Raw genomic sequence first — 22,685 nt, 5'->3', positions numbered from 1 at the left:
GGGGGTGTCCAGGAATGGGGCCTGAACTATGGGCCTGGGTGCTGTCCCTCAACCCTTCATCTCAAGGCTAATGCTCTACGAATTGAGCCACAGTGCCACTTCCCGCTTTTTTTTCTTTTTGCTTATATGGTGCTGAGGAATCTAACCGAGGGTCTCATGCATGCAAGGCAAGCACTCTACCACTGAGCAAACTTTCCAGCCCAGGAGTACTTTTCTTATCAAGCATTGTTGCCTCCTCCATTGTTTCCCCTTCCCATCCCTTGCCATCACCCCCTCCCCCACGACACACCTCCACGCCCATCCCCACCACCCTCGCCCCCCCCCTGCCCCTCAGTCAAAGTTGTTAGGTTCATTTTTTGACTTAATGTGTTGTACATCTCATTGTTGCAATTGGTCCCCCTGTATCCCTATTTAAACAATTTTCCTTTTCACTTCCCATCCACAAAGTATACCAACATCAAATACAGGGAGAACAGGGGTTATACCGTGCAGTAGGGCTGTACAAAGCAACAAAAAAAATCATCTTATATATATGTTAAAAATAATCGCAAGGAAGAAAAACCATTTGAATCCTTATCTTGGGGTTTATTTAGCCTAAAATTTATTTATCTGAACTTTTCTGCTTCTCTCAGACATATACTAGATATTGCAAATAAGGGGAACCATGAGAACTATGTTTCTTTGGGCCTAGATTACTTCACTCAATATAATTTTTTCCAAGTCTTTCCATTTCCTAAAAAATGAGGCCATGCCATTCTTTCTGATGGAGGCATAGAATTTCATTGTGTATATATACCACATTTTCTTGACCATTCATCTACTGAGGGGCTTCTGGGTTGGTTCCGTATCTTAGATATGGTAAATAATGTTGCAATAAACACAGTTTTGCTCCTAGATTTAGTGTGGTCTTGTTTGTGATCATTTGGGTAAATGCCCAAATATGGGATTGCTGGGTCATAGGGGAGCTCTGTGTGGAGTCTTTTGAAGAAACTCCATACTACTTTCCAAAGTGGTTGAACAAATTTACACTCCCACAAACAATGCAGTAAAGATCCCTTCAGCCCACATCCCCTCCAGCATCTGTTGTTATTACAGTTCTTGATTTTAGCCATTCTAACTGGAGTGAGGTGGTATCTCCATGTTGTTTTGATTTGCACTTCCTTTATGGCTTGGGAAAGTGAGCATTTCTTCATGAGCCTATAGGGCATCCTTCTTGCTTCTTCAGAGAAGTGTCTCTTTAATCCTTTAGCCCACGTATTAATTGGGAAGTTGTTCCTTTGCGGATTTGTTGTTGTGGGATTTAATTTTTTGAGGTCCAGGTATATTTTAGATATGAGACGGTTGACCATTGTATGGCTAGTGAAGATCTTCTCCCAATCCGTGGGTTTTCTATTGATTTTGCTAGCTATGTCCTTTGCCATGCAGATGCTTCAGGAGTCACATCTTGCCCGTAAAAACAAACACATTTTCAATGTTAAAGGCTGCAGCAAAATCTATCAAGCAAATGGCCCCCATACACAGGCGGGTGTTGCAATCCTAATATCAGATAAAATAGACTTCAAACTAAAATTCGTGAGAAAAGACAAAGAAGGTTGCTACATACTAATTAAGGAATCTTTCCTTCAGGAGGATATTAGAATTCTAAATATCTATTCGCCAAACAATGGAGCACCCAAATTTATCCAAGAAACACTACTTTCCCTCAAATCCCATATAGATCCAAAGACATTAATTGTTGGGGATTTTAACACACCACTCTCCCCACTAGATAGATCAACCCGGCAAAAACTCAACAGAGAAACTGCATATCTAAACAACTGCATAGATCAACTAGAGTTAACAGATATCTACCAAATATTTCACGCAGCAGCATCAGAATACACGTTCTTCTGAGCAGCATATGGAACATTTTCTAAATCAGACCACATTTTAGGCCACAAAGCAAACATGTCGAAATTCAGAAACATTGAAGTTATACCTTGCATTCTCTCTGACCACAAGGGAATAAAATTAGAACTCAACACCAAAAGCCTCCAAAGAAAGTCCAGTAACACATGGAGGCTGAACAACACACTGCTGAATCACAAGTGGGTCATGGAAGAGATTAGAAAGGAAATTCAAATATTCATCCTATTCAACAAAAATTAGCACACAAATTACCAGCTCCTCTCGGACAGAGCAAAGGCAGTACTCAGAGGCAAGTTTATAGCTCTGAGCTCCTACATCAACAAATTGGAGAGATCTGAAACCAACAATTTAATGAGACATCTGAACCTCCTTGAAAAAGAGCAGCAAGATAAACCCCAATGCAGTAGACAGAAAGAAATAATTAAAATTAAATCAGAATTAAATGAAATAGAATCCAAAAAACTATAGAAAGAATCAACAAAACAAAGAGTTGGTTCTTCGAAAAAATTAACAAAATTGACAGACCCTTAGCAAATCTTATCAGAAAAAGAAGAGAACACATCCAAATTAATAAACTCAGAGATGAGAATGGAAACATCACCACGGAAACAATCAAAATTCAGAACATTATAAGGGAATACTTCTCAAAACTTTATGCTCATAAGTTTGAGAACTTGACCGAAATGGATCTTTTCCTAGTAAATATTGACAAGCCAAAACTAAACCAAGTTGAGTTAAACCAGCTTAACAGGCCCATATCAAGCATTGAAATAGTAACAGGAATAAGAGACCTCTAAGCTAAGAAAAGTCCATGACCAGATGGGTTTACAGCGGAATTCTACAAGGCCTTCAAAGCAGAGCTCACACCAATACTCCTCCAACTCTTCAATGAAATTGAAAGAGAATGTTCACTACCAAACACATTCTATGAATCCATCATAACCCTCATCCCAAAACCAAGCAGGGACTCATCAAAGAAGGAGAACTATAGACCCATCTCGTTGATGAACATTAATGCAGAGTGTCTCCTTTGACTCTGAGGATTTTTACCCATTGGGAGTTGATTCTGGTGAAGGGTGATATCGAAGGATATAGGTTTTATTTTATACAAGTTGTTAACCAATTTTGCCAGCACCATTTACTGAAGAGGCTGTCTTTCTTCCATCCTAATTTTTACCTCCATTATGGAAGATTAGATGGCTATAGAGCTGTGGGTCCATTTCTGGGTTTTCAATTCTCTTCCATTTGTTCTGAAGTCTGTTCTTGTGCCACTACTAAGCTCTTTTGTTTAATATGGCTTTGTAGTAGAGTTTGCAATTTGGTATTGATATTCCTCCAACACAGTTCTTTTTGTTAAGCATCAGTTTTGCTATTCGGGGTCTTTAATTGTTCCATATGAATTTTTGGATTGACTCTTCTATTTCCTTGAATAATAAGGCTGGAATATTCATAGGTATCATATTGAATTTGTAGATAGCTTTGGAAAGTATTGCCATTTTCACAATGTTGATCCTTCTAATCCAGGATCATGGGAGGTTTTTCCACTTCCTAAGTTCTGTTTTGATTTCCTTTTTCAGGTTTTTAAATTTTTTATCATAGTGATCCTTCACTTCTGTGGTTAAGTTAATTCCTAGGTGAAGTGCCCAGATCTCAGATGCCCCCTCACAGACTACCAGAGACCACGATCAATGCAAACAGCAAAGAGTCGTTTATTGCAAGCTAGAGCTTGGTTCTCTGCACACTCGGTAACCAGTGACGCTAAGAGTTCCTGAGTACAAAATTAAAACTTAGCACAGCTTTTATAGTATCAAACAATCAAGTTTAGGGAGTTTCACACAAGCGAGTTCACAAGTTCAGGGGGTTTCCAAACAAGCAAGTTCACATTTTCAGGGGTTTTAAGTCCACCCTGATGGCACTACCATTTTTCTGATGGAACAATTAGGCAACTGGTCTGTTCCTTAAGGGTGGGCAGGGTTGGTGGCAGCCTGCGGTTTTTTGAGAACTGTTCCTCTTTTGAGGGTATTCTCAGGGCAGCACAGCTACAGGTTGTTGACTTAATCTTAAAATGCAGTTTCTGTAGATCTTCAGTCCATCCTCTTCTAGAGCATCGGGAACCAATCATGGTCCCCTAATTGGCACAGTCTTTTATATTTACAGTTTGGTATTGGGATCTCAGAACTAAGAGATGGACTGCACTGATCTCTTTTTTTACAAGGTCCAATTGTGAGTAAAAAAATAACAGTACCAAAGGTCCTTATATTTTTTAAACATTTTAAGACGTCCTTTTTTATTTATTTTTTATCCAAAGGATACCAATTTTTTTCCCAATTTTTCCCCCAAGGTTTCCTTTACTACCCTGCTCTTCTTTACAATTCCTCGAGCTTCTTTGTGGCTAGAGTGTAAAACTGCCCATTTTTTCCTCTTGCTTGTGGAACCAAGTTATCTCAGAACAGCCTCAAAACACCACTGCGATGGAGAATTTTGCTAGATTTTAAAGCTAAGAGCAGAGCTGTGTCTTATCCTTTTACTACCTGCATTGATAACACACTCAGATTATTACCATACCAGAGCCAAACTAGGCTGTGAGTATAGAGTAGATTTCCAGTGACTATGCACTGAAGTGCCTATGGCAAGCAAGCCAGTGATATCCTTTCTCCCAATATCTACTGTGGGAATAGAGAGGGTTTTTGGATATCACCCAAAATAATGTCCCACAAGATCTTAGTTTTAGCAGCTTTTAACCGGGTTGAGTCTCAAGTGATTGAACCCGGAAGGAGTTCAGACTACTTTTCCATGGTGGAGGTGGTCTGAGTGATGATATAGATTTCTTCCAGGTGACTGTCAGCTGGTCTTCAAACTTTACCCATTAGGGTGTGCAGCTGCAGCAGCAGGTCTCTCAGTGGCTCCAAGGTACTGTCACAGCTCATGCTGGACTGCAAATTCCTACACAGACTGGTTAAGGATACATTGCATACACTTGGGAGGCTTTGGCCCTGTTGGATATTAAGACTGTTTAGCCAATAGCCCAGGATAATTTACCAAAATGACATTTTTTTTTACTAACCATATATTTTTGTAAACAAACACAAAAGGCTTAATCTTGTAACCATCTCCAACAGATGCAGTCTGAACACTTGCACACCTGTTAACACTATTCTTTATGCTTATTTTTTTAAAATAATTATTTTATCTATTTTGCCTCGTTTTTCCAAAACTTACTCTGGACTCTTGATCTTAAAAAGGGATTGATGGGGCCCAGCGCGACAGCAGCTGGAGGGCCTAGGAGGTGGGGAGGTGGATCCTGTCCTCACCATGAGGCTGCAGCAGGCGCCGGTGTCCAGGAAGGTATTCATTCAGTGCGACTACAGCAGTGGCACACGCTGTCAGTTCCGGACCAAGTTTCCTGCAGAGTTGGAGAACAGGATTGATAGGCAGCAAGTTGAAGAAACAGTTCAAACTCTAAATAATCTTTATGCAGAAGCAGAGAAGCTTGGGGGCCAGTCATATCTTGAAGGCTTTTTGGCTTGTTTGACAGCATATACCATCTTCTTGTGTATGGAAACCCATTATGAGAATGTTCTCATAATGAAGAAAGTCTCCAAATATATTCAAGAACAGAATGAGAAGATATATGCTCCCCAAGGCCTCCTCCTGACTGACCCCATTGAGAGAGGACTTCGAGTTATTGAAATTACCATTTATGAAGACAGAGTTTTGAGCACTGGAAGATAAGCCATAGAATTAAAGATCCCACCTCCAGCTGGAACCCTCATCTGTCCATGGGCCGATCACAGAGTGTCCCTACCTCCTCTCCAGAGCATCATTCCTTTGTATCTGCTTCCAGAGCCATGGTGCCATTTACTAACTTTCTAAAATTCCACACCTGATTTGATTTCTAGTCACTCAGCATCCACTTTGTCATCTTTGATTAGCTTCTGAGAAAATACAATGAAGCATTTCATTTTTTAAAATTCAGTCATTTAATAACGTATGCAGTTAGAGGGCCTAATACAAAGTTTGTTTCTTACCTGCCACCAGGTAAAAAATTGCCATTGGTTCTCTTCATTCCTTGAGCCAGTTTCCCTGGTAGCTTTATACTGCAAGAAGTCAAATATTAGCCAAAATTCAGATTAATAAAAAGCTTTTCTCTAGGTGAGGGGTGTATTATGTCTGTGGTTTTGCCAATGCATCTCCCAGATTTCAGAGAACTATCATTTCTGCCATGTTTCATATCTTAAGATTTATTTCTGCTGTTCAGTTTCTCAAGCCGAAGCTCAATGAAAAAAGAAGTATAATGTTGTTTGTTTTATTACAGCAATTATCGCTCATATAATCAATATTTAATGCAATGGTCATTCTTTTCTTGGGAGACTTAGGTTTATTTGCATTACCTTTGGATGTGGGAAGATGTGGTTTGTGTTGCTTGTTCATTTACACAAATAAGCACAATGAAGTGGATGCTAATTTGTTAACCACATAAAGGTTGAACTAAACAGCAATTCACTCAGATGGGGACTCGGGAATTCTCCCACAGACCCCGTGGCAGCCCTATAGCGTGTCCTACAAGACTCTTTGCCAACCAGAATACAGATCCCGCGGGAAACCAGAATTACAGATACAGAATCTGCAGGCGACCAAAAACAGAGAACGGTAATGACTCAACTTACTTGTCGGGTTTTTCACGACTCCATGCTTTGGGGTCTGGGTGAGTTTATGGGGGGCATCACGGATGAGCCCCCAGAAGAAGTGCCCATATTTTGGATGCCCCCTAACAGACCACCATAGACCATGATCAATGCAAAATTTTGTTGAGATCTTTTGCTTCAATGTTCATCAAAGAAATGGGTCTATACTTCTCTTTAATTGATGAGTCCCTGCCCAGTTTTGGGATGAGGGTTATGATGGCTTCATAGAATGAGTTTGGTAGTGAAATTTCTCTTTCAATTTCATTGAAGATTTGAAGGAGTATTGGTGTGAGCTCTGCTTTGAAGGCCTTGTAGAATTCCACTGTAAATCCATCTGATTCTGGGCTTTTCTTGGATGGGAGGTCTCTTATTGCTGTTTCTATTTCAATGCTTTATATTGACCTTTTAAGATGGTTCAACTGATCTTGGTTTAGTTTCAGCATGTCAATATTTGCTAGGAAATGGTGCATTTCTGCCAAGTTCTCAACCTTATAAGCATAAAGTTTTGAGAAGTATTCCCTTATAGTGTTCTGAATCTTGGTACTTTCTGTGGTGAAGTTTCCATTCTCATCTTTGAATTTATTTATTTAGCTGTGCTCTATTCTTTTTCTAAGTTTTGCTAAAGGTCTGTCTATTTTGTTAATTTAATTGAAGAATCAACTCTTTGTTGTGTTGATTCTTTGTATTGTTTTTTAGATTCTAATTCGTTTAATTCTGATTTAATTTAATGATTTCTTTCCGACTACTGGATTGGGGTTTATCTTGCTGCTCTTTTTCAAGGAGGTTCAGATCTGTCTAAATTTTTGATTTCAGCCCTCTCCAATTTGTTGATGTAGAAACTCAGAGCTATAAAATTGCCTCTGAGTACTGCCTTTGCTTTGTCCCAGAGGAGCTGGTAATTTTTGTGTTCATTTTTGTTGAATATCAGGAACATTTGAATTTCTTTCTAATCTATTCCGTGACCAATTGGTGATTCAATAGTGTGTTGTTCACCATCCAAATGTTACAGGACTTTCTTTGGTGGCTTTTGGTGTTGAGTTCTAAATTTATTCCCTTGTGTTCTTAGTAATGCAAGGTATAACTTCAATATTTCTCAAATTGGACAGGTTTGCTTTGGACCTAAAATGTGGTCTATTTGGAAAATGTTCTGTGTGGTGCTGAGAAAAACCTGTATTCTGATACTTCTGGGAGAAATATTAGGTAGATGTCTGTTAAATCTAGTTGTTTAGATTTGTGGTTTCTTTGTTGAGTTTTTGTCAGTTTGATCTATGAAGTGAGGATAGGGGTGGGATAAAGTTCCCAACAATTAATGTCTTTGGATCTATGTGAAAATTGAGGGAATGTAGTGTTTCTTGGTTAAATTTGGGTGCTCCGTGGTTTGGTGAATAGAGATGTAGAATTGTAATATTCTCCTGAAGGAGCTATCCCTTAATTAGTATGTAGCGACATTTTTTATCTATTCTCACTAATTTTAATTTGAAGTCTATTTCATGTGATATTAGGATTGCAATTCCCACCAGTTTATGGGAGCCATTTGCCTGGTAGATTTTGTTCCAGCGTTTCGCTTTCAAAATGTGTTTTTTTATGGACAGTTCTGACTTCTGAATGCAGCAGATAGAAGGATCTTCCTTTTTAACCCAACTAGACAGTCTATGTCACTTAATTGGAGAGTTAAGTCCAGAGTTAGGAATGAGAGGTGTTTGAGAGTTCCTGCAAAGTTATCCACATTCTTGGGAGCTTCAGTGACTGGATTCTTCCTATGGTTGTTGGATTCTCAGTTTGGGTGCAGTTTCTTGGACTTTATTGTGGTCTTGTTGATTTTCTATGTGTAAGCATCTTTAAGTATCTTTTATAGAGTTGGCTTGGTGGAGATATATTGTTTCAGTTTTTCTTTGCTATGGAAGGTTTTTATTTCACCTTCGGTTATGAAGGAGAGTTTAGTTGGTTACACTGTTCTTGATTGATAGTTGTCTTTAGAGTATGGCCTCAATCATTGCAGGCTCTTCTTGCTTTAATTGTCTTGCTGCAATATATGAGGTGATTCTAATTGGTTTTCCTTTATAAGTGGTTGACTTTTACTCCTTGACAGCGTTGAGGAACTTTTCCTTTGTCTGAACTGATCCCGTGCAGATTATAATGTCATGGTGGGATATCCTATCCTTGTCTGGTCTATTTGGGGTTCTAAAAGCTTCTTGTATCTGAATAGGCCTATCTTTTTGCATGTTTGGGAAATTCTCTTCTAGGATCCTATTAACCAATTTTCCTAGACCATTAAGTTCTGTCTCTATGTGATCCTCCACACCCATTATTCTCAGATTAGGCCTTCAGATGGTGTCTTCCAAATGGTGAATAGATGTATCATATTATTTGGATTTGTCTTGGATAGTTGTATGTTCTTTATAATAACCTGGCTGTCCTCACTCCCTCAGATTCAATGTTCTGCATGGTCTAACCTACTGTCAAGATTTTCTACTTCGTTTTTTTTTTCTTTCTTTTCCTTCTAATTGGTTGGCGTTAATGGCTTCAAACTCTTCGTTGGAGCTTTGTTTTCAATCTTGTATGAATTTCTTTACTTCCTTCATTTTGTGCTCAGTGTTTATTTTAAAATCACTTAGTTGATTGGTTATTGTTTCCTTGAACTCCCATTCCTTCTGTTGGGCTCCATTCTGCATTCCCTTTGTGATTTACCTGAATTCTTTCAGCTGTCTGTTTATAGATTCCATGAAAATATTTGTGTATTCTCATCCCCTCTCACAATTCCTGTATAACTCTTTGATTAGCTTCCTCACGTTCACACAATTCCTGTATTTTTTTCACTGTTCTCAGCTTGCTCACACAATTCCTTTATTTCTCATTGACTGTTCTCAACCTGCTCACGCAATTCTTGTATCACTCTTTGAGTAGTTCCTCATGCTCATGAGATTCCTGTATTGATCTTTGGTTTGTCTCCTCTCTCTTCCTATCATGCTCATCCTGAGACTTTTACAAGTTTTCAATCATTTCGTTCACCATGTTTAGCAGTAGTATTTGTAGAGCTTTTTGGGAACTCTCCTCTGGATTATTCTTTAACTCTTCTGTCAATTGATTATCACGAATGGGAGTTGAGATACCCTGATTTGCCATTTTTCTTGTGTTTTTCTGTCTTGTTCTGTCCGTTTGGTATGAAAGTAACATTGTGTGCTAGAATAGTATTTTAAGGCAAACATCAACCGCAGTCCTGTATTTGCACAGTCAAAATAGCTGCAGATAAATTGTAGTTCAACAGATACAATCAATTCAAAAAAGTATGGATTAATAGGCTTTGAACAGCAGAGAAGAATTTGGCAATCCAGAAATTATTAGGTTTAGGGAAATATGTGGGAGAAATAGGCTGAGATGTATGTGGAAAGGTAAAAGGAGAGTGAATTTAATAAACTCCTAATTTCAGGGAGGGAAAAGGATTGGACAGAATGTTAGGAGAGAGATTAAAAAAAAAACAAGAAAAAATGGAAAAAGAACAATTGAAATTTAAAAAGTGAAACTCAAAATCATGTAAATGCAAAGAAATATTGAGAGAAGAAAAGGGTAAGATGAGAGGAGGGGAGGAACAGAAAGGAAATATGAAAAAATAAAAAATAAAAATCCTTAAAATTAGTTACTTGAAAATTATATAGGTATAAAGAGATAATCTGCTATTAAAGAATTTAAGCCTAAGAGTTTGTGAATAGAGTAATACATTTCTGGATTATGTGTGTACCCAATTGGGGATAACATATAATAATCAATGAAGGTGATATATCTGCGGCTGCGCAAAACAGCAATTAAGGCATGCAAAACAGAAAGAGAGAAAATGAAAAGAATGAAAAAGAAGGGGAAATAAGCTACATAAAATATAATTTCACTCTTTCTTGTCTACTCTCTAGCCACCATGATGGACAGAAGAGATGGTTTTAGAAGGAAAAGGTTCTACTCTTCCCATTTTTCAAGGAAACATTCTCCCGATAAAAGGGACCTCCACCTGGAGGTCGAAAGGACTCTCCATACAACAGATCTGGCTCCAGTTTCAGCAGCAGGGGCTACTCTCCAGGATGGAGCAGAGCATATTCATTCCACAAGTCTCAGCATAGTTGTGGTGCCTGAACTCTGGGCCTGGGAGCTGTCCTTCAGCTCTTCAGCTAAAGGCTAGCGTTCAACCACTTGAGCCACAGCACCACTTCCAGATTTTTTACTTTTTGTTTGTATGGTGCTAAGGAATCGAACACAGGGCCTCATGCATGCAAGGCAAGCGCTCTGCCACTGAGCTACCTCCCCAGCCCTCTACTCAGTCTCTGAAAACATCACAAGAAACTTCACCTTCAAGCTATTCAGCAGTTCCTTCATCAAAGGTTTATCAGCAACACTGGGAAACTTTCGGGATGGTTGTGAAAATGTTGATTGAAAAAGATCCTTCATTATAACAGTCAATACAGTTGGCATTGAGACAGAATTTACATGGAATAGGTGAGCGTTTTGTTGAAGAATTGAAGCATTAAATTGCAGAGTATGATAATTCTGCTCAAGATTTTGGAGAGCATTTTTAGAAGAATTAGTGTTTAGGTATAATAAACATTAAAAGAAATGTTTCTAGATATAACCACCCTCCCTCCTCCACCTGTGGAACTGTGTAAATCTTTAATGTACGGGACTTTTGAGATGAAGAGCAATATTTTATTTGGCCATATTTCCAATTCAGTCAAAGGTCTAAAATAGTCTTTGAAAGATACTTTAGCTATAATTTTTTCTAAACATAAAGTCACTTAATCCATATTCCCCCAGCAACTCCCCGTCTCTCCCCCTCAAATGATGGTTAATTTGCTAAGCCTTGGTAAAGCAATCCTGGAGACTAGCTCTTTGAACTTGCTCTATTCTACTGTCTCCTATAACATATGCTGATTTGTTTGGTCATTTGAGTGTAACTTATAGGCAGAGATCTTTCCACTTAAAATGATAGTTTTTGCATTCTTGGAGCAGAGATTGCCATGTGAAAACTGCTACCATTTTGAGTTGTGAATTTTTGTTTGTGCTGACTCTTTTGTTAGTCCTTTAGCAAGTTGAGGATATCATCCTAATAAACAGAACCCTGGTATCTTAGTGCATATTTGCTTTCAGAACAGTTTTCATTCAGCAACAAAACAACTTTCAAATTTCTAAATCATAACTTCAAATTTTTTCTCAAAATAAATAACAGTGTTTTCTCTTAAAATATTCATGAATGTTTGGAGTACTGTAGCTGATCAAATCTTAAATATCATATAGTAAGAATAAAAGAAAGCAATTTGAGGTGGAAGATGAGTATTTTAAAAATGTAATTGCTGCAATAACTTTCTGCGGAAAAAACTCAGCAAATATAGGAGATTGGAGTTTAACATTTTCATAGACCCATACTGGTTTAAACCATTTTTTCAACTTTTCTTATATTAGTCTCTATAATGTGAGTGTTTTGTTCTGCTGACTTTTTTTGGGAGGGTGGGGTCCGGTTGTGGGGCCTGAACTCTGGGAGTGGACGCTGTCCCTCAGCTCTTCAGCTCAAGGCAAATGCTCTACCACTTGAGCGAAAACGCCAATTCTGGCTTTTTTCTTTTTGCTTATGTGGTGCTGAGGAATCAAACCCAGGGCCTCTAACATGCAAGGCAACCGCTCTACCACTGAGCCACCTTCCCAGCCCCTGTTCTGCTGACTTTTAAATGTCTTAGTCTTCAAAAATGTTCTTGAAAGAAACAAAGGAGAATTAGTAAGTTAGCAAGCAATCTCTGTGTGTACAGTCCTTCATGAGTGAGCCAACCAAATCATGAGTTAGTTAAGAATTTAACAGGCACCATTAGAATATTCCATTTATTTACTGGCCATTTTCAGCAGTCCTGTGCATTGAACCAAAATAATTTTTTTTAATTTTATTTGGGAACATACTGTACAGAGGAGTTACAATTACATGGGCAGGATAATGCATACATTTCTTACCAAGCATTGCAGCCTCCTCCTTTGTTTACCCTTCACACCCTTCCCAGCCTCCCCCCTCCCCCCCAATCCCAATCCTTCTCCTTCCCCCCCTTCCCCCTGCCCCCGCCCGCACCGACGTTGTAAAGCTCGTTTTGGACATGACAACTGGTACTTCTCATTGTTGCAACAGGTCCACCTGTATCCTTAAACAAGTGGTTTTCCCCCATCTCCTCCACAAGTTATACTGACATCAAATATAGTGAAAGCAGGGGTTATACTGTGGGGGAGGGACATACAAAGGAACAAAGAGATAATCTTATAAATGCGTTAGAAACACATGCATGAAAGAAAAATCATTAAAATGCATATCTAAGGGTTCATTTTCCTGACATCACATTATCTGACCTTTTCCGCTTGACTCATACATATACTAGATATTGCAAATAAGGGAAACCATGGGACCTATGTTTCTTTTGGCCTGGCTTTGTAGCATTAGTTAATATGGAAATTTTAACAATCATGTTTGTTATTACTGCCCAATTGCATTATACTCCCATTCGTTTTCCATTTCTACCATGTTCTCACTTCAATTCTGGCCTATTTCTATGCCCTTTATTGTTTCCTTCATCTAAAAGTACCTAAAATTTACATTGAAACTGGAAATAGCAATATAAATAATTTAATGAAGCTTATGATGCATGTTTCAAAATATGTGTTATATCATTTTACAAGTTTTGATGAAAGCCACTTTTCTGTGACCACCTTAATTTTCCTCTCTTTGAAATCTAAGTTCTTAACTTTTCCAACATTTATAAACTATAAGCCCAATAAAAGTTCCATATATTATCTGCTATTCTTCAGTGTGAATATTGATGTGTTGCTCACTTTAGAATGATCAAGACGTCATTGATGTTGATTTTATTTTATCCTCTCAGTGTTTTCTTTCCCTTAAATATTCTGTTCCCAGAATTCAGTTCCTTTAATCAAGAATTTTTTACAAGTAACATTTGAGACAATACCATAGGCAGAGGAGTTATTCACTTTATTGAAATTATTTGATGTTTACTAACATATATTTCAGTACAGGCACAAGCATTTAAAGCTGTTATAGCTTGCCATTGGCAGCATTCTGATAAGCTTGTCAGTGTTTAACAGCTTATTTGGTTTTTGCTTTTTGATGCGTTTTAAAGTCTAATTTTAGGATAGATATATTCAGGTGTGTTCTACAGTATATTTTGCAAAATGCTCTTAGTTTTAAATTGTTGTTTTTGATTAAGGCCCAAATGATGTGACAAAACTTTTATTGTCTTACCATAAAGCCTTCATGACCAACAGGGAAAGTAGATATTGTAAAGATTTTTGTGAATTAAAAAAAATACAAAGTAAAGCAACCAAGTTTAAATAAAAATATATAATTTCACTGTATTGCTATAGTAAATGAACACTATTTGCCATCTAATTTGAATTAAATACCCCCTTCTTCATCAGAGGGTCATTAACTTAAACGTTATCAACTACACAATATTTTCACAATATATTTGCCATTATTTTGGGGAAAAAAACCCAAAATTTTAGTATTGTCACATAGTAAAACCGAAAACAGTTTAATTCTCTGGAAACTCCTAACTTTTAAAACTGAATAATTGTTAAGAGGACAGAATATATGTGTTCTTCAAAATTATTACAAACACTAACTACTCATTTTCAAATTCTGAACCAGAATTTTGACATTCAAATTTTGAATGTCTCTGGTTCACAGACATATAGAGACATTCAAAACAGTACTTATTTGCATGTTATTTAATTCTGCAATAGCTGCAGTTTCAATGGAGGTTTGAGAAATCAACAGAAAATATAGCCACATTCTGGTAGAGGATAAAACTACGATGTGTAATAATTAATTCCTCAAGAATAAGCTATTATTTCTATGAAAATCAATCCCAAGCTTTTATGCCATAAAGTCATCCTAGCCCAACAATTTCCAACTTGTAAGGTGCACCTTAAAATTCCCGTAATTCTCATCATGAACAGCTTATCACTATTGCAAAAAAATACTACACTTCTGCTAATGTGATGCCCTTCTTAATGTGGAAAGAACACTACACTAAACTTTGCTGCAACATTTTCCCCCCAGTGGTATTTGTGAAATCCGAACACTTGCAAATAATATTTATATTTTTATCTATCATAGATATTCAGGTGGCTAAGACCAGAAGATTATGGTTCAAAGCCCACCCAGGGAGGAAGGCTCATTAGATTCTTGTCTCCAATAAACTGCTCAGAAAAATCCAGACAAAAGTGGCACTGAGGTTGAGTGGTAGGGCGCAAGCCTTCAGCAAAAACTGGCTCAGAGAGAGAGGCCAGCTCCAGTGTTCGAGACTGTGGACAAACCAAAAAACAAAAACAAAATAAAAACAAACCGCAACACTGGCATTTTTCTCATTGTATACAGAGGCACGTAATTAAGGAAATTTCTTCCTGTATTACAAACACAGAGATGAACCAAGACTTCACAAAATTACTCTCTTCATACCTTGTTACACCAAAGCCTCAAAAAATTGCTTTTTCTAAATTTATAAATTAATTTCATGCATTTGTTGCCAACTCTGTCTAGATTATTCACAGTATCATTTTATACATGCATTATCTATTAACTAAGTTCTAATTATACCTCGCTTGAAAGAATACTTTAAGCAAATAGAATGCCAGAATCATTTGGGAATTTGTCAATTAAACCCTCTACTTAAAAATAATTTTGTAGTATCCTATAGATTACAAAATTACAAACAAAGACAAAATATTTATTTTAAATCTAAATTCTAATTTAGCAAGGTCTACAAAGTACTACATTAGATGAACTTTGCTATTTCTCTAGGCTTAAATTTTGTAATCCTTCATCATTTGTTTGGAATCCAACAAAAGGATGCTTACTTTTTCAAAGTTTTCATTGTGAATCATGAGCCATTTTGCATCTAGGAATGTTCTGTAATGAAGAGAGCATTAAGAACACAACTGAGGATTATAAAGGACTTGCGTTTCAATAGGAAATGACTTCTCAAAACATACTGACAAAAATTAGCCCAAACTTCCAACTGTGTATCCCTTTCTTTTTGTTTGGTGTTTCATGGAGATAAAATTATACTATCTGGCTCAGGGAAGGTATCGCTATGTAATTATAATCTCTAATCTCGTGTCTTAGTCTGAGTGCTAGAATTCCAGGATTGTATCACATTGCTTTGTCATAGTTTGTTGGTTTATTTAATTTACAGACTAGCAATTCTGAACTTCTCTGACTGCTCAAACTGTTTATGTACTATTTTCAAAGATGTGCTAACATTTAACACAGGATATGAACATGTTCAGATGCACATGCAGGGGTCTCTGATTCATTCTTTCATGGATCCAATCCCTTTAATAATGATTACTTGACCTTCTTACTATCTCTGGTTCCTACCTATGTAATATTCTCAAGCTTTTTGAAGAAATTTCATTTGAGGACTTTTTAATATTAACAATTATCATTGATCTAGTTTTACTCAGGATATATTTTATATTTTTTAACTTTTCTACACATTCCGAGAGTTGTTTTATTTGTGTAGGTTTGTTTGCATATATAAGTGCCTCTGTGTGTATGTGTATGTTTGTAAGTATATATGCAAAAGCCTCAACAACCTTATTCAGCAATCTTGCTCATGACTAGTATTCTATCACTTGAGCTCACGCCTATAATTCTAGCTACTCAGGAGGTTGAGATCTGAGGATTGCAATTCAAATCTAGCATGAGTAGGAAAGAAAGGTTCAGAGGCACTTATCTCCAATTAACCACCAGAAAACTGGAAGTGGCGCTGTGGGTCAAGTGGTAGAGCACTAGCCTTGAGCTGAAGAGCAGAGAGACATTGCCCATGCCCACAGTTCAAGCCCTGCCACGACCATCAAAAAGAAAGAAAGAAAGAAAGAAAGAAAGAAAGAAAGAAAGAAAGAAAGAAAGAAAGAAAGAAAGAAGGAAAGAGAAATGAGATCTTAGCCATTAGTTCATTGCTAGTATAATTCCCTCACTCTCAACATGGACTTTTTTTTCTAGATAAGTACATGCTCTTATATCTAACTTGCTTTGAACCAGAACTATTCTTCCATTCTAAATTTTACAAATTTGCGTGATTAGCAACCATGATTTAGAGTTAGAAGATGGAAGAGAGTGGCCTCATCCTTCATGTTTCACTTAGTGTTAATGCTTTCTGTATGTCACTCCCATAGATCTACATATTGGCATTGGCTTTATTGTTTCAAAGTTGTCTTATTTGCAGAGTTTTCTGTAGTATATTGAACCAATATACTTAAACACAGAACTTTTCTTTCTCCTATTATTCCTATTGTTTCTTCTACTGTTAACTTATGTACACTTGGGAAATAATGCACAACACACACACTCACAAAAAAAAATTCTGAGAATCTTCTTCCCGGTTAAATTTAAGTTACAGAGAACTTATGAAATTTGAACTTAATGTACTCTTGGATAATGGTTTCTTTCATGTTTTTACTGTAAAAATAGTGTAGAGGGCTTAGAGTAAGGTAATGAGTACATTTCCTTTTGAGCATTGTTACATTCTCTTTTGTTTTTCCTGTGGCATCCCTTCCATCCCCATCTACCCAAATCCCCCCTCCCCTCCCCAAGTTGTAAAGTTCATCTTCTACAAAGTGTCTTGTTCATCTCATTGTTACAATAGGCCATCCTGTATCTTTCTTTCATCATTTTGTTATTTCCCTTCCCCTCCCCACATTAGAAAAATGTATATACAAGATGCAAGATGAAAACAGGGGTTATACCATGGGGGAAGAACATAGAAGACAAACCAAAAATCACATAGTACATTTTAGATACATTAAAAACTAGAGCAAGTAAAATACAGTAATTTGTGTCCATATCTTGGGGTTCATTTCACTTAACATCATCTTATATGGCCATATGTACATGGATAATGTTTTTATAAGCCATTTAAATTCCCTATTTTGTCTTTGCTAAGTTGTCGCTGAAACACGTGTCACCTCATGTCCAAAGATGACTTTGTGCTATTTCAATGAAGCCAAAAAACATTCATTTTAACTCGAGCAGCGCCATAGATTGTTACTGGAAATAAGTGGAAGGAACTGTTACTGCAAGTGGAAACTGATCCCAAGAGAGGAATTGAACATGGAGAAATGACAAAATTCAAGTTAATTTATGTGTTCCTTTTTACTGAACAAGGAAAGAATCCATGTCTTGAAGGAAACTGTCCCTGACTTGTTCGATTGTGTTATTTACTCATATAAAACATGTCTGTAAAATTATAGTTGAGAGTTTAACAAAAAACAATGTGCCATTTGAAGGCCAGCATAGGAAAAAAGGAAATAACTTAGTTTAAAAAGTTTTCTGCTGGGAAGGTGGCTCAGTGGTAGAATGCTTGCCTTGCATGCCTGAGGCCCTGGGTTGGATTCCTCAGCACCACATAAGCAAAAAAAGAAAAAAAAAACGGAAGTGGCGCTGTGGCTCAAGTGGTAGAGCACTAGCCTTGAGCTGAAGAGTTGAGGGACAGTGTCCAGGCCCAGAGTTCAGGCCCCACAACCGGACCAAAAAAAAAAAGTGTTCAGCTGTAAAGAAATAAAGACATGGACGTTTTAAAGTGACTTATGCATGGATATTTCCTTCCTGAGATGATTTTCCTGTTGCAGGAGTCAGTTAACCATTCCTCTAGTCTGGGCCTGAGTTCTCCATCCCAATAAGGATTCCAAAAAGGCAGGATCCAGTGAGTATGATCAGCAAAATAAGTCTCTTCTCAAACCAATGCTTTAAGGATGGTCCCAAAGAAATATGTGCGTTTTTTTGCTTGTTTATTTGTTTGTTTGTTTGTTTAGTTTGTGCTTCTTCTGGGGTTTGAACTTAGATGCTGGACCATGTCCCTGAACAATTGTCTTCCTTGTCCAAATTTCCCCAAAGCTAGTACTCCATTGCTTGAGCCAAAACTCCACTTTTGGCTTTTTTTGTGTTTAATTACAGATAAGAATTTGAGAGACTCTCCTGCCTGGGTTTACTTTGAAATGAGAAAGTAAAAAAGCCAAGTGACATAAGATTTCTGTTTGAACCAAAAAATACTAGAAGAAGTTTATTATAAAGCTAATAATTGACAATTTTTAAAAGAAGAAAATATGTCCAGCAAAGAAACCATAACTTCAATAACTCAGCAAAAGTAGGTACACCAAATCATTTTGGAATTATTTTTTCTTCTTGGGAAGATAACTATTGACTTCGTAGTTCCTTTTGGGGAAACTTAAAGTCATATTTACATTTTTTTTGTTCGCCATGGGGCTTGAACTCTGATCCTGGGCCCTGTCCCTCAACTCTTCAGCTCCAGCTGAGCACTCTACCACTTTAGGTACAGCACCACTTCCAGGTTTCTGGTGATTAACAGAAGATAAGAGTCTCATGAACTTTCTGGACCAGGGAGTTATTCCTTCTCTTCAGTCACAACTGTTAATTAGCCTCTGAATTTTTGGTGCCATGACGGAGCAAAAAGATTTCAAATCTTACTTACACTACCTGTCTCATTGTGATTAGCACTGACCACTGAAATGCCTGGAAGCCTTCAATTTCCAGTATTAATCTTCACTTGATATCTAAGCACATTCCTTGCATTAATTGCCATGACCTATTGACAAAACATTTTTTTCAACACTGTATTCTAATATGGGTAAATTACATGAATTAAGGACTATTGTCAGGTATCAGTATGAAAGGAGCAATTATATTTTCCAAGTACGGCTTCTTTATTTTGCATTTACTAACTGTCTTTTTTGCAAGTCCTGGCACTTGAACTGAGGGCCAGGAAACTGTTCCTGAGGAGTTTTTTGTTTTGTTTTGTTTTGCTCAAGGCTAGCACTCTACCACGTGAGGCACAACACTACTTCCAGTGTTTCTTTTTCTGTTTATTTGGTACTAAGGAATTGATTCCAGAGATTCATGCATGCTAGGCAATAACTGTACCATGAAGCCACATTCCCAGAGACTTAATGACTTTCTTAAGATAGCATTAATTTTTCATTCCGTTACTATGTATTATAATTTAATCCAGGTGGTAGAAAAGGAAGTGGAAAACATTACTAAGTCCAATAAGGCTGACATTCCTGTCACATCACTAAGCAAGTACAGTGTTAAGACCTGCAGGACTCATAGGGCGGTTACATGTGACATTATTATGTAAAACACCATTAATAGTCATCTCCAACATCCGTAACATTCTGCTTCCACTTTCAAGGTCAAGAGCCAAATATCTAAGCCATTTTATTGATTGTTTCTCCTAGGAAGGAAGAATGAGGGTGTGGAAGGAGATGGTGGGAAAATATGTATATTGGCTTCCTGCCCACATTTTTTGGATTTTTAAAAAGTGCTACTGATGAACGCCCATTTACATCTAATTGACTATACTAACTGCACAAGATGCAGATAAATGAATGCATTTATTCTGGTGGATAGTCACATATATTAACAAAATCCATTTCTAAAAAAAAAAGTACTAGGTAAGAAAGTATAAATTATTGACTATAAAATGGTTTCTTTTCTTAGCAGAACAAAATGTAGTATTGAAATGTTTACTCCAGCTATCTATGAGATTTTATGCTGTCTCAGTATCAAAATGTTCTCTAATTCCTGTAACATCCAAGCATTAAAGAATGATTTGAACATCTGAGTAGTTTTAGAAACAAAGGTAGATAATAGCCTCCTTCTTGCAGAGACATGTGATAGAAAGTATGATTGACTGTATTATAGTTCTCATTTTTCCCTCTTTATCTCAAGTGTTGCATATTTTGGTATATTACTCTATATCCTGCATCAGCTCCCTGTAAGTGAGATTTAACTCTACTCTGCAATGTCGATTGGTCATGTGACTTACATTAGTTTACAAAAATGAATGAGAAGTGGCGACAGATTTCTATGCAATTCTCCCTGTCTAACAGCTGACAGCTGACTTGTTTTCTCTTAGCTATAAAAATAGCATATTTCCAGAGGGAATCTGCTTCCAACTTATATACTGGAAGAACATGGCATGTGAAATTGAGGCAAAATTCAAAAATAGCCACATACATATAACACAACAAGAATTAAGCTAATATTAGAATGTGATACTAAGATGTTAGTTTCTTACCATCCTTGTATGCCTTTATGATAGTTGACTGTATCACACCAGAATTTAACAAATACTAAACGAAAACTAAACAAATAGAAACTTTTCCTGTTTGATGATACTACATTTTTTATAAAGAAGCATTCTACATGAGATCACTTATGGGGTTATCTTTTTTATATGTGGGTTTAATCACTCTAGAGCACTGTATCTAATATCCACAATCATTATCCATACCTTGTGATTGAGATGAGGAAGAACAAACTATCTAGATTTCCTTTTATTTATTTATTTATTTTATTTGTGAACATACTGTACAGAGGGGTTACAATTACATGGGCAGGATAATGAGTACATTTCTTACCAAGCATTGCAGCCTCCTCCTTTGTTTACCCTTCACATCCCTTCCCAGCCTCCCTCCTCCCCCCCAGTCCCAATCTTTCTCCCACCCCACCCCCCCACCCCCGCATCGACGTTGTAAAGCTCGTTTTGGACATGACAACTTGTACTTCTCATTGTTGCAACAGGTCCACCTGTATCCTTAAATGACTTGTTTTTCCCCATCTCCTCCACAAGTTATACTGACATCAAATACTTCCTGGATTTTTCCTTCTCTTTTCCTCTTTTCTTTTTCTAGTGTGAATTCTCATACTTTCTCCAAATTCTCCTATTAATAAAGGAAGAATGCCACATTGTGGATACCAAGCAAAAGGCTTCAAATCAAGAATTTCATTCTTGGGAGAATTCCGGGAAAATGGCGGAGGAGAAGCTGGAGGCAAAACAAGCTCTTGCATAGAAAGCAGTTTTAGAGTTCCAGTGAACAGTCCTAAGCCAGAGAATCACACCAAGTGTGCAATCACAGAACAGAGAGATAGGCCAGAGAGGGAAAATCCAGGCAAGGAGACAGACCTGAGCGGCAGCGGCTGTACTGATATACCTCAAACAGAGAGAGTCCGGGACGAAAGAGCCAGATGCGGCGGTCAAGCAGATTCTACTCAACACCAGCAAGAACCAACAAGGAGCGGACATCTTCATACTACAGTTCGCAGACCAGAGATGACCCAAGAACCAAGACTCGGCTTGAGTAGAAGCCTGACGTCCTCACTCCTTCTCAGGGAGCAGAGAAGGGAAGGCCACCCCTCCCTCCCCCAGTACCAGAGATCTCCAGCTTGGATACGAACAAAGCTCGGTGGAGCTGCTAGCTCAAACTCAGGCCTTGGAATAAAACTAGGGTCATTTAGCAAGTTACAAGAACTTAATGGCTTGACCTGCCAGACTCAGCTCCACCCAGGGAAAAGTCACCCAGTTCGGGCGTCAGCACTAGGAGTGACTTTCTTCATCAGGTAATCAGAGGCAGAGGCTGCCCCTCCCTTTAGCAGCCTCAACAATCAACTGAAATTCAGTAAACAGAAACCCTGAGAGTGGCTCCAGGCTGGGCACTGTGAGTTTCTTACAAACTAGCCCCCGGGAAAAGCTACTGTTTGCTGAAAGGCCTCAAATCTACCCAGAACCTAGCCTCATCACAGCATCTCCAAACTTGAGGAAAAAGCCATCTCCCTCTTTTGTGATACTCAAAGCACACCCGCTTCCCATTGAACTATCTTGGGAGGAGGATCGAAAAATCCTGGGTAAAGCAGAGCATTTTTCTGCCTGTCCAAACAAACTGACTTAAGATACCAACCAAGCCACAGGACCACAAGCAGACCAGAGACTTCAACCAGAGGCTGATTACAGACACAAGGGAGATGCAGGATTTTTCCCAACCGTCCCCAAAAAATCAAAACACTCTTTATTTCCTCTTCTTATTTTTTTATTCCTTTTACAAAAAAAAAAACTTTCTTTTCTAAAAATTTTTTAAATTTTTAATTTTTACCTTTTTTTTGAAAAAAATTGTTTTCTAGTAACTTTTTTACCCCTTATAATATTTATTTTAGGGATACATGCTTGTGTGCATTTTTCTTTTTTTTTTTTCTCTTTTAAAAAA

The 22,685-nt window shown here is 37.6% G+C and overlaps 1 pseudogene; it reads left to right on the top strand.

The window, feature by feature from the left end:
* The first annotated feature begins 5,220 nt into the window (after positions 1-5,220).
* Positions 5,221-5,764, top strand: LOC138820312 (golgin subfamily A member 7 pseudogene; annotated as a pseudogene).
* Positions 5,765-22,685: the final 16,921 nt, after the last annotated feature.

This window comes from Dipodomys merriami, unplaced genomic scaffold (assembly GCF_024711535.1).
Source record: "Dipodomys merriami isolate MVZ:Mamm:240054 unplaced genomic scaffold, mDipMer1.0.p SCAF_86, whole genome shotgun sequence".
Lineage (NCBI taxonomy): Eukaryota > Metazoa > Chordata > Mammalia > Rodentia > Heteromyidae > Dipodomys > Dipodomys merriami.
Note: the sequence above shows the minus strand (reverse complement) of the source record. Positions and strands in the feature narration are given on the sequence as shown.